Source organism: Anser cygnoides, chromosome 3, assembly GCF_040182565.1.
Source record: "Anser cygnoides isolate HZ-2024a breed goose chromosome 3, Taihu_goose_T2T_genome, whole genome shotgun sequence".
NCBI lineage: Eukaryota > Metazoa > Chordata > Aves > Anseriformes > Anatidae > Anser > Anser cygnoides.
Window position 1 is genome coordinate 55,653,957 of NC_089875.1, and position 10,600 is coordinate 55,664,556.

General features: G+C 40.3%; 1 protein-coding gene across 1 annotated transcript in view; it reads left to right on the forward strand.

Annotated features, from left to right (window-relative positions):
• Window positions 1–9,875, forward strand: part of SCAF8 (SR-related CTD associated factor 8) — a 157,739-nt gene extending 147,864 nt beyond the window's left edge. The window contains exon 21 of the mRNA XM_066994214.1: window positions 9,738–9,875. The gene's annotated coding sequence lies outside the window, so the exon portion shown is untranslated. The remainder of the gene's footprint in view (window positions 1–9,737) is intronic.
• Window positions 9,876–10,600: the final 725 nt, after the last annotated feature.

Genomic DNA, 10,600 nt, shown 5'->3' on the forward strand with positions numbered 1-10,600 from the left:
AATTACTTAGAAAATGAAATACTAAATGGTAGTAATTAGGTGCAATAATTAGAAAAACCTGGCCTGCAATTCTTGCTGCTGATTTCACTTCAAGGCAGATACAGAAGAGTTAACTGGAAAATGATACTCAGGTTTTTCTTGCTCCGTAAAGGCAATGTTGGCTGATTTATTTATTTTTTTTAAATAATAAGATGTAAGGAAAAATTCATAAGCGTAGGACCATCTGAAGCCAACAGAAACAAAACGATAGTTTATATGGCTAAATACTTTGAAAAACCAACATGTGAAACATTTAGCCAAGTGGTTGCAACGTAGTGTCCATACAATTTTGAAGGGGGTAGGGCAAAACATACAGATTTTTATTTTCTGTTTGCTTGTTTGTGGTTTTCCCATTTTTCCCTTTTTATGGCTCACCAGAAGAGAACCAGATTTGTTATCATGTATGGCTATAAAAGATCCTAAACTACATACACTTATTTTTAGGTCTCCACCCTTGGGCTTTGGATTTTGTGAGTGGCTATTTCAGTAAATATACATCTATATGGAGAAACTGGCAAATTGAATACTGTGCAAATCCACGTTTTAAAAAAAGCAATTGCCATTATAGAAGGCAAATGATATCATAAGAAAGCCAAGTAAAAGATATTGCGTTTTTGTTTGCTACTAAGGGAATGATCAATGCTTCCTGCTGGTTTTTGCACCCTGCAATTGGAGATTCTGGCATGCAAATGGTCTAAATAATGCTAGGTTTTGTTACTGGTTGGCGCTGTATAATACTGGGAGTGGGGTGACTTAAATATACAGAGAGTGGGCCAATCCCAAAGTTCTTTCACAGGCAGAACACCCACTGAAATCACATTTAAGTGTCGTCAGTGGAAGCTTTGCCAAAGAAATCACTATGGATTTGACCCCAAAGTTATTACTACTAAATTTCATATGTAAGCCTTTCATTATTGTGTTTTTTAAGAATGGAGTACTCGAATGAATCCTGGAATTCATTATAACTTTCAGTTGTTACCAGAGTATCAGCTGCTTAATCTACATTTCCACTGGAAAATAATCCTTCACTCCCTCCCTCTTTTTTTTTTTTTTCCCTTCTTGTTGTTGCTCAAAAAGTAGTAGTAAAGATACTGTGTGGCTCAGATTTGTCTGACTTCAGGTAAGGAATTCCCTGAGGTGCCTAAATTAGGAGCTTGGACTTCCAGGCTCTTTATGTGAATAGAGGAGAGATTCATCTTCAAAGGAGACTCTGCTCAGTTACAATCTTTGTCATCTTTTGGCTGAGGGTCCCATCCCACCACCACCCCATTAGCATCAGAGATGGTGTAGGGTGCATCCTGGTTTAGGAATCCAGAGGGGATGGGTTGGTAGGTGCAGGATCTGCTGTGATTTGTGACAGATGCTGTATGAAACGGGGAGAGATGCTGTACGTGGTTCCAAATTCCTTTTTAGGAGTTAGCGTATTTCTTTTTTTTTCTTTTCTTTTTTTCCCATGGATGATGGAGATTGGCAATAGAGCTGCCATTTAACGTAGAAAATTTTGTGTTATAGTAGGACGAAGGATAAAATTTATGTTGCTAAATTTGCAGTACTCCTGCTTTCCCCTGTGTAAAGTATCAAAGCAACAACAGCAACAAAGGGGAGGCATTAGTGTTTTAAAGCTATTTTAATATGCTTTTACATTTCCAACTGCACTATGCAATATTATATAATAATAATATATATATTATATATATATTATATATATACATTGTAGGTGGAGGTGGTAGGAGCACCTTTAAACATACTTCTATATTCTAACATCATATTTTCACCTGTGTTTAGTTCTTGCCAGCCTTCAGTCATTCATATGAAAAATTTCCACACTGTTTTTTCTGCTTCAGGCTGAAACCTCTTGGAAAGATTTTCAACAGAATTACTCCAACTGCTTTTGAAAGAATGCATTACAGAAATTAGAGAGGTTTGTCAGCCTTATTTAGCCAGCCATTCCTTCAAAGAGTTGTTACACCTTCAGGGAGTAGAGAGAGGAGTCAAGATGCCTTTCGCAGCCCCATGGAAATTAACCCAGATTCACCAACTTGAGTAGGGTGGTAGAAATCATTATTTGCACATGCTCGTGCGAGCAGGTTAGATGCTTGGTGATAAAATCTTTTAATACGCCCACTATATAAAACATGCTTCAACCCCACCAGCCTCTGTGCATGCCTGGGGTAAGGAATATGATCGGTTGTACCAAGTGCCAGGCTGGGCAGCCCTGCGGTGCTAGCTGCCTCTGTTTCTGTCAGAGAAGAAGGTATCTGGGTGTTTAATGGTCTTCCAAATTCAGTAGAGCTTTATGCCAAAGCATACTTGAGACAATAATTGAAAAACAGTTGAAATTGCTACTTCATTCATTCACTACTGTAATCATTCATGCAATACCTTCTGACGTAGCTGAGACTAGAATTTATAGTCTGGTCTATATACCACTGTCAGAAGTGCTTAGGATGTGCTGCACAACGTTTGGAAACAAGCTTTGAAAATCACCTTTCTGTCTTACCTTTTTTTCTCCCAATTTTCTATGGGGCTCTAGGACGGTCAAGTTTTAGGATTTTACCAATTTTTTTTTGTTATTTTAAAGTCACAGCTCTGGGAGTTGAAAGGAGTTCAGCTCTCTATAGAAGGGATGGATCTATCTATCAAAAATAGCAGAGTATGAAAATGCTACTGAGATGGGAAAACAAACAAACAAACAAAAACAATCTCTAACACGTGCTAACTTTAAGCTATCGAACAAATAGGGATAACAGAGTTTGATGGCTTGAGGTTGATGCCAAGACTGAGGGTAGGTCTGAGGAGTTCGGGAGAGTGGAAATGAAGTGGTTGCTGATGCATCAGCATCACTCCAGTCAGGGTCTAAAGGCTTCATGTAGTTTGGGTTCCTTGCTCCCCCATTTCTGTTGTTCTTTCAGATTTATGATGACATTGGTGACTCTCGCTTCTTCCTGTCTTAAGCCCTTTTTAGAGGCTTAGCTCACTCAGAAGGCACAAAATGCACCTATTGTGAAGTGCTAGCTGTTATAAGCAGCTGCAGAGGGAATGTTTTTGATTGCAGTTACTGAAACAGATCTTTGCTTTCAAAGCTGTGATAACTGAGAGACATCAGGAGCTTTTCTGTAGAGCTTGTATTTGGGCAGGTGAGGTGGATAGGGAGAAGGAAACACTTGCCGTCCTCTAGTCTTGGCTGAATTAGTGGGCTAAGAAATAGCTCAGGGTGGCAACAAACAGATAATTGCCTGCTGAGTATAAATGCCTAGGTTGTTTTTACAGTCTTGCTACTAATCTGCTGCGCTAGCAGTGATGAAGAATGGTGTTTTGTGGCCTTTCTGATTCACGTTGCACACCCAAAGGTGAATGTTACCATGGATGTCCTAGCAACCTGCAGCAGTCATGATATGCTATTATCAGGCTATGGGGATATCCTGTAAGGATATCCTTAGCACTGAGAACATGCTTAGTGCCTTAAAGCCTGCTCTCATCAACAAAAATGCTATTTTATTAAAACTTATGAGAGTGCAAATGTTATCATTGGTGTTAAATTTATGCTATTAATTCGGAAAAAAACATAAGGGCTATAGAGCAAGCTAAAACAATTAAGCAGCTCAAGGCCTCTGTGTTACAAAATCTTAGTTAAGATTTAATCAGTGGGTGAATTACACCTGGATCTACCTGACAGATGGAGTTAATGGTGGGTGACTTTCCAGGGAGTTGGGGTGCTGAGGTAAGCAGGAACGACTTTGGTGTTCTCTTAAATGTCTAACTTGATGTGCTAAATTTGCACAAATGTATTTAAGTAAAAAGACAGAATTTTATCCTTTGAGGTTAATATGTTGAAGTCAGTTCTTCCCACCATTTTGGTTACTTTTAATCAATTATGAATGCTATGATGAAAATACATTATTAAAATACCAAGCTATTTTTGACATAATGTACCAAAAAAATAAAAATATATATAGAAGATTAATATGCTAGAAATGGGAAAATAAAGTACTTAAAAAGAAAGTTCTGTATTCTCAAGCATTTCTCACAACATGGTATCTGTTAAGTGTAGATGTCAGTTAAATTTGGTATCTGCCATCAAATATAAGCAATAACCCATGGATAAAGTTGCCTAGCTTTTGGGGAATCTGAAGCTCACATTCCTATGTACTACTTTTTTTTTTTTTTTTGGCTTTCTTTGTTAGATTCATGGAGAATTTCACAGAAACCATCTCTAATTTTTTTTTTATGCCTGAGGTTTTAATTTTTTTTTAAGTCTTGCTTAGGAAATTAACTGCTTTTTATTATTACTATTTTTTGTAATTTTTTTCCTTGTGTTTTCTATTGAATACTCATTATATTGTAAGATTTGTGAAATGGATGGATTCCCCTTGAGTGACTATTTCTGTCAAGCACGTCTTTTTTTTTCCCCTCTTAGCTTCCCATATCTGCAGGTCTGTTCCTGAACAGTAGCACTGTTTGTGGTCACTCCTGGGGCGTTCAGTTCGAGCTCCGACAGAGAATAACACCGCTGTTGCTTTAAGCCCACAGTGTTGCTTTATATAGATACGGCCTGGTTTATAGTGTTGCTTTAAATACACAATAAGGGAGTTCATCTCCATTTCAGAAGACATTTATGACTGATCTCTGCCTGGCTAGGAATGTTTGTTTTCTTAAGTTGCTTCACTGCAAAAATGTTTTGAAATCGAGACTACCAAGCTGGTGCTGGGGCCTTGTTCGCGGTCTCTGCAGATTGAACACCCTCAGCACTGGAAAGCTGGGGTTTTGCATTTAACTTCAAATAGATCAGGCTCAGTTCTGGTGTGTCCCTTCCCAATCAGTCACCCTCTGTTTAAGTCTGCATCCATGAACTGATCTATGGGTGTCTATGACCGTCAGAAGCCTCAATAAGATGCGGTTGCTGGCCTCAGTCCTTTGCAGTAACGTAGGCATATTTTCTTCTCTCCATAGCTTCTTTATGAAATAACCTTGAAATAACTGATTTCAGAAAAAAAAAAAAAACCTCTCCACTAGCAAGCATAGTGGCAACAGAGAAGTGACCCACAAAGGTTTTACTCTGGACGCTCTTAAAATGGCATGTTGATGTGGGATGAGTTTTCTCGCTTAACTTCTGCTGACACCACATATTGATTATGTATTACATTGGCAGAGGCCAATGGAAAAATCCTTTCTGTCCATGTACCAGACTTTCTGCAGGACTGCGGTGTGCCCTGCGTGGTGGCTTGAGCTTTCAAAGTCAATGAATAATGCAAAGTATCAGGAGAGGCCTGATACAAACCATGTAATTTAGGTTGTGGAAGACTGCTCCTGCTCCTCCTTCCCTGTCCTGCCTGGCCTGGCTGTCTGGTCTCCCCCACACCTGCCTTTCTAATGTCACTTTCTGGTGACCAGAAGAGGGAATGGGCTGCTCCTGTGTGCAGAGCTGAGTCACCACCTTGCAGGAGACCTTCCGGGATGAAGGGAAATGGAGCAGGAGGGTTATTTGGTTGAATTTACTTTGGGACCAGCCACTCTGCCTCCAGACCTGTGGGAAGGAGATGGCCTCTCTCCCTTGGTCACAGACAGGACAGCTAGGAAGCAGAAGGTCATGCCACGGGGATGCTTTCTGTTAACGTGTAGAGGCCAGGAGGGGATCTTCATGGAAAGAGAAAACTTATCCAGTCCTGCTTGCTGTTCAGAGCATCAGTAGACAGAATTGTGACCTTAAGGACAGGTGACACATGAGCTTTGCCAAGTTAAGGGCAATGTCTTCTGTGGTGCTCAAGAAATGGTTACCCATTTTTCAGGGGTAAAAGCCTCTCTATCAGCCCTGTAGGCCAGCCTGAAGATGGAGAGCTTTTGATGAGGGCAGAGAGCTTAAAAAAAAGAGCGATGAAAGCTTCAAATAAGGTTTTCTGTTTGATTGTCTCCCTAGGTGGGACACTGAAACTCACTTGCTGTATGGGAGTATGCCTGGTTTCAGTTGTGGTATGTGTGTAATGCTGTGTACATTCCAGTCAGGCATTGGTGTCATCCTTCACGGCTCGGCAGAGCCAACTAATTCGTGGCTACGTTTTTTTGGCAGGGCTTTGCAAATATGTATTGAACTCGGGTTTGTTTATTTTGCAGAAACACAATAATTCACAAAGTTAAATAGATGCCGATGAAATTCAAGGCAAGAAGGTGTGAGCCTTCCTAAAGGACAAAGTAAAATAAAAAAAAAAAAAATCCCAGAAGTATAATACTGAAAGGTTTTTGTTATTGTGTTGTGGGTCTTTTTGCCTTTTTTTCCTCCTCCTTTTCTTGAAGTTGTATGAAGAGGAAAGCAGTTTAATCCAGAACTAATTAATGCACCTTTATCTGGGGTGGAATGATTTCTGTTCAGTCACACCTTCTTCAGAGTGACTCGAGTAGATTAATCAATGATCATCTTGTTAATTAAACTGATGATGAGAGAGTTAGAAGTTTTCAGTGGTGATCATTGGTTTTGTGTAGAATCAGTGAATTATAGGTAAATAATGTTAACAAGTTGTTCATATTTTTATTTTTATAGGATCAGTCAGAGGTTAGGAATGACTGAATGACTGCTATGTGTGTCTAGTACATTTGCACATTAAGAATGGCGTGACGGGGCTGAAAGAGTCATGTGTTTTTTTTTCTTCTGTAAGCAGGAACAGGTCCCATGATATTACATCTGACCTCACTGTCATAGCAGTTCACTTGCACTTATTTTTGTTTACCCTGCCTTATTCAGAAGGAATACAAGATTAATGGCAAACTCTGGTTCTAATGCCATGATGCTTACTGTCTAACTGTCTAATCTTTTTTTAAAAAGACATTATCAGCTATGCCTACCTGTCTGTCCTTAACTAAATGGCAGACCCTTTTGTCTTGTATTTGCCGCGTTTAGTGCACAGGATTTTAGCATGGTTAGTAGGCTAGAGGATAGTACTGCTTTCTGAGACGTGTGAAGTTTATGTGAGTGTTACCTTAGTGTGGCAGTTCTTTGTCTTATTTCCTTTCACTTTTTGTACCTTTTTCCATTTTCTGATGCATGTAAGATTTTTTTCAGATTGATTCCCTCAGAAGTGCTTCACCCTGAGTAGAAGTTTAATGAGAATAGTTGATACTAAAGGGCTTGTTTTAGGAAAGAAGCAAGAGGAGCATTGTAAGATCATTGATGTAATGTCTGTTTCCTCCTAGCCAGCTATAAAAAGATACCTGAATGAGTAAAGCTTTGTATGTATGCAGAAACATGCTACCGTTTTTTGGGATCTTCCTTGTGTGAAGCCTTAGTATTCAGGACTCTGCAGAAATGGGAAGATGGGTATTGCAGAGCTGGCAGAGGATTGCTGCGAAGTTTGTGTTTACCATGGCAAACTTCTTTCAACATTTGATGGACATTTTGGGGGGGCACATTATGACCTCCCTGAGAGTTAGGTCATTGGGAGCGTTGGGAACACATCAGACAAACTCCCTTACGGGCCTTGATACGTCTCCATGTAAAACTTGACTGGTAGGGAAGTATTGTGTTACTTCCTCATAAGTAGGTTCTTTCATTATCAAAAATAGTAGACCATCTGCCTGCTATAAGCACGTGCCCTCATTCCTACCAGTTTTTGCCCAGATTTAAATGTTTTAGCTTTATAAATTTACACATCTTGGATGACTGAGTTTTGGTATCATGAGGTCACTACAGCTGTAAGTAGCTAACAGACAACTACATTTCCCCTATGGCTATGGGCCAGTAAAGATCCAGGTGAGTCAGGTTTGCACATGAGGATAGAGTTTAACTCTACAGTGCTGAAATCACATGCATACACTGGCACAGGTCTTGCATTTGGCATCTCCTAGCTCGTGTAGTATGCTCACTCCATTCCTATCAAAGCATCAGTAAAGAAGCCCCATCTGTATACAATGTCCAAGGAGCACTCTGCAGTGAGCTGGAGCATGGAAAGAGAAAGGGGTACTTCCAAATTCATTTTGCAAAAATTCATGTGGGTGAGAGCAAGCTGCCATTTAAGTATTTCAAGTCTTAGTTGGTGGTGTTTGGGAGCTGGGTACCATGGTGAAGAAAGAGCTGCCTTGTTTGAGGATCAGAACTATGCCATGCCACTGGGTGAGAAAACTGCCAATGAGAAAAATACATATCAGTGGTGTTAACATCACTGTGAATTTCGCTACAGAAAAGATCCCTGCTGTTTAGGTCAGCACCATGTTAACTGAACTCCACAGCTGTGGCACTCGCAGCCCTTCTCTGCAGCACTTGACACCATCGCAGCAAAGATGAGGCGAGTTTTGGTGATGTGCTCTGAATGTTTGTTGTAGATAGATACTTCTCCCCACCAGCAAAGCAAGTCTCTATTTCGTAGTTAGAAATTTACAAGTGGGTTTTGTGATAAGAGCTAAGAAGAATATTACTTAAACCTTATTACTCATGTTTCCTTTTGGGTGTAACTTGCAGCCTGATACCGCTCTTTACTTTTCTGGCCCATTGTTAATTTGTCCCTTTTGTATTGTGGCTTTGCAGCTTGTATTATTTGCTATTTTGTCTGCATTTTATTTTAATGGGGCAGTGTTTGTTTTCAGTGAAGTTAGTTTCGGACTATTGCAGAGTAGGAACATGCTCTAATTCCACTGAATAAACTTGCTAAAAAAAAACTTCTAGTACTATGTTGCCCTATTTTTCTGCTTGACAGCTCAGATGGAAGAGCAACCACTAGCTAGTATTTCATGTGTTTACATGCAGTGTTTTAACTGAGAATATATTTTGTTCTATGCCGACTCCATCACCAGGCTTTTCAGCAAGATCTGCCTCTTGAAGCAGAAGTACGATAAAACTCTTGTGTTAGTTTTAATTCTGCTGTAGTTTGTCAGTTTAAGTGTTGTACAAATGAGCATATTTTTATGACAAGGTGCTGTGTGCCGTGAAGAAGCTGTTGAAAATCAACTGTGCCAATTTAAACATCACAGAAAATATTGTAATACAGTCTGACACTTTGCAGCATGAAAATGACGGAATTTGTAGAGCAAGTTCTCCTTGCCAGCTCTGGGGAGCTCAGTTAGACATTGTCTTCAGTGCATTCACATTGAACAAGTGGAACGGTCTTCTGTTTTATCATTTTCAGGCAGTGAAGGCAAAGAGCAGCAGGTTAGTCCACGTTCATCTGCTCAAAACCAGAGAGCGGCTCTCCAGAGTCTGGCCGGACTGGTGCAAGCAAACTTCTACAGGAGGTCTTTGTAGCTGAGGCACGGTTGTCTTGCAGAGGTCATGGCTGGGATTTGATAGGCACCTTTCGCAGTCAGTGCTGCCACTGTAGAAACAAGACCATGCTGGTGATGCCCCCTTTCAAACCTTTCCTGGTTGAGCAGGCTGGGTGGAGATAAATGAGCTACCACAGAGCAGACCCCTCTTCAGAGCAAACCTGGACAGCTCAGGAAAAATTCCTCTTAAGGCACATGTTGACATTTGTTGCATTGCTGGTTTCTAAGTTGCCTCTGGATAAAGAAAGAAGTTTTTAGCTGCTGTGCGTGAGTGGTGTGCACAGAATGCTCACGTGATGTGTGAATTCAGTGGAGGTGCTTCTGGCTGCTCTTTTTGCACAAGTTGTTGTCTTTGCGTGAGAGTTTAAAGATTTAGCTGGCATTGGTTCAGAACTAAATTTAGTTCTAATGTATCCAGGCATCCACATGTTAACAAAATGGTTTTTGTTTTTCAGATTGCCAGCGCTACAAAAACAGAGACTTCCAGCAAGAAAATTCTCCAGCTCATGAAGTGGCGAGGGCAGTGTTAAGAATACACCCCAGCCCTGTGCTTTTACTTCAGGATGCAGTGGGAAACAAGGCATGCAGTGAGCAAATAATGATGCAAGGTTTGTTTGTTTCTATTTTGTTGGTTTGCTTATTTTTGAATGTATAAATTGGATTATGAGACAATTATGGGCCAAGGTCCAGAGACAGCTTAAATTTTGCATTAGTCCCTGGGTCTTACGTTTCATATTGGCTGAGTGCCTTTGAGGATTTAGAGTCAACCAGTAGTGAACACCAGCACTGGAGGAAATCGAGGCCATCTGAGTTGCTTCTCTTGAGGCATTGATCCAACTCTTAATGCCTTTGACTTCAAAATGGCCTATATTTACAAAACTTCAGTACAGATGAGGGTTCAAATCTTAAATAGCATAGATGCAGTTTTCTATACTTAACTTAAGGAGGGAGAGGGAGGGGTTTAGGCTTTTTCCTGCCCAGCTATTAAGAGTGTTATGATGTGGTAAATGTCTGTCTATCAAAGGAGATGGAAAGGATGAGCAGTTTCTGGTGCAGTCTGCATCATTCCAGAATTAGACAGAAAATTGCCAGCAGAGTTGCCCTATTCCTGATCTCTCTCTGTCCTCAAAGCACAGAGCAGCGTTGAATTTTAGTTCTGCTAATTATCAGATGTCTTTCTGCTCTAGTCACAGATTTTATGCGTGGCATATGAGAGAGAGAGAGAGACTTTTGTTGCAGATTTGAAAGACCTTGTGCAACGGTGCTTTTGAAAAGGCAGGATTCCTCCCCCCCTTTAGTTTTGTCATGTGAAGCAAAG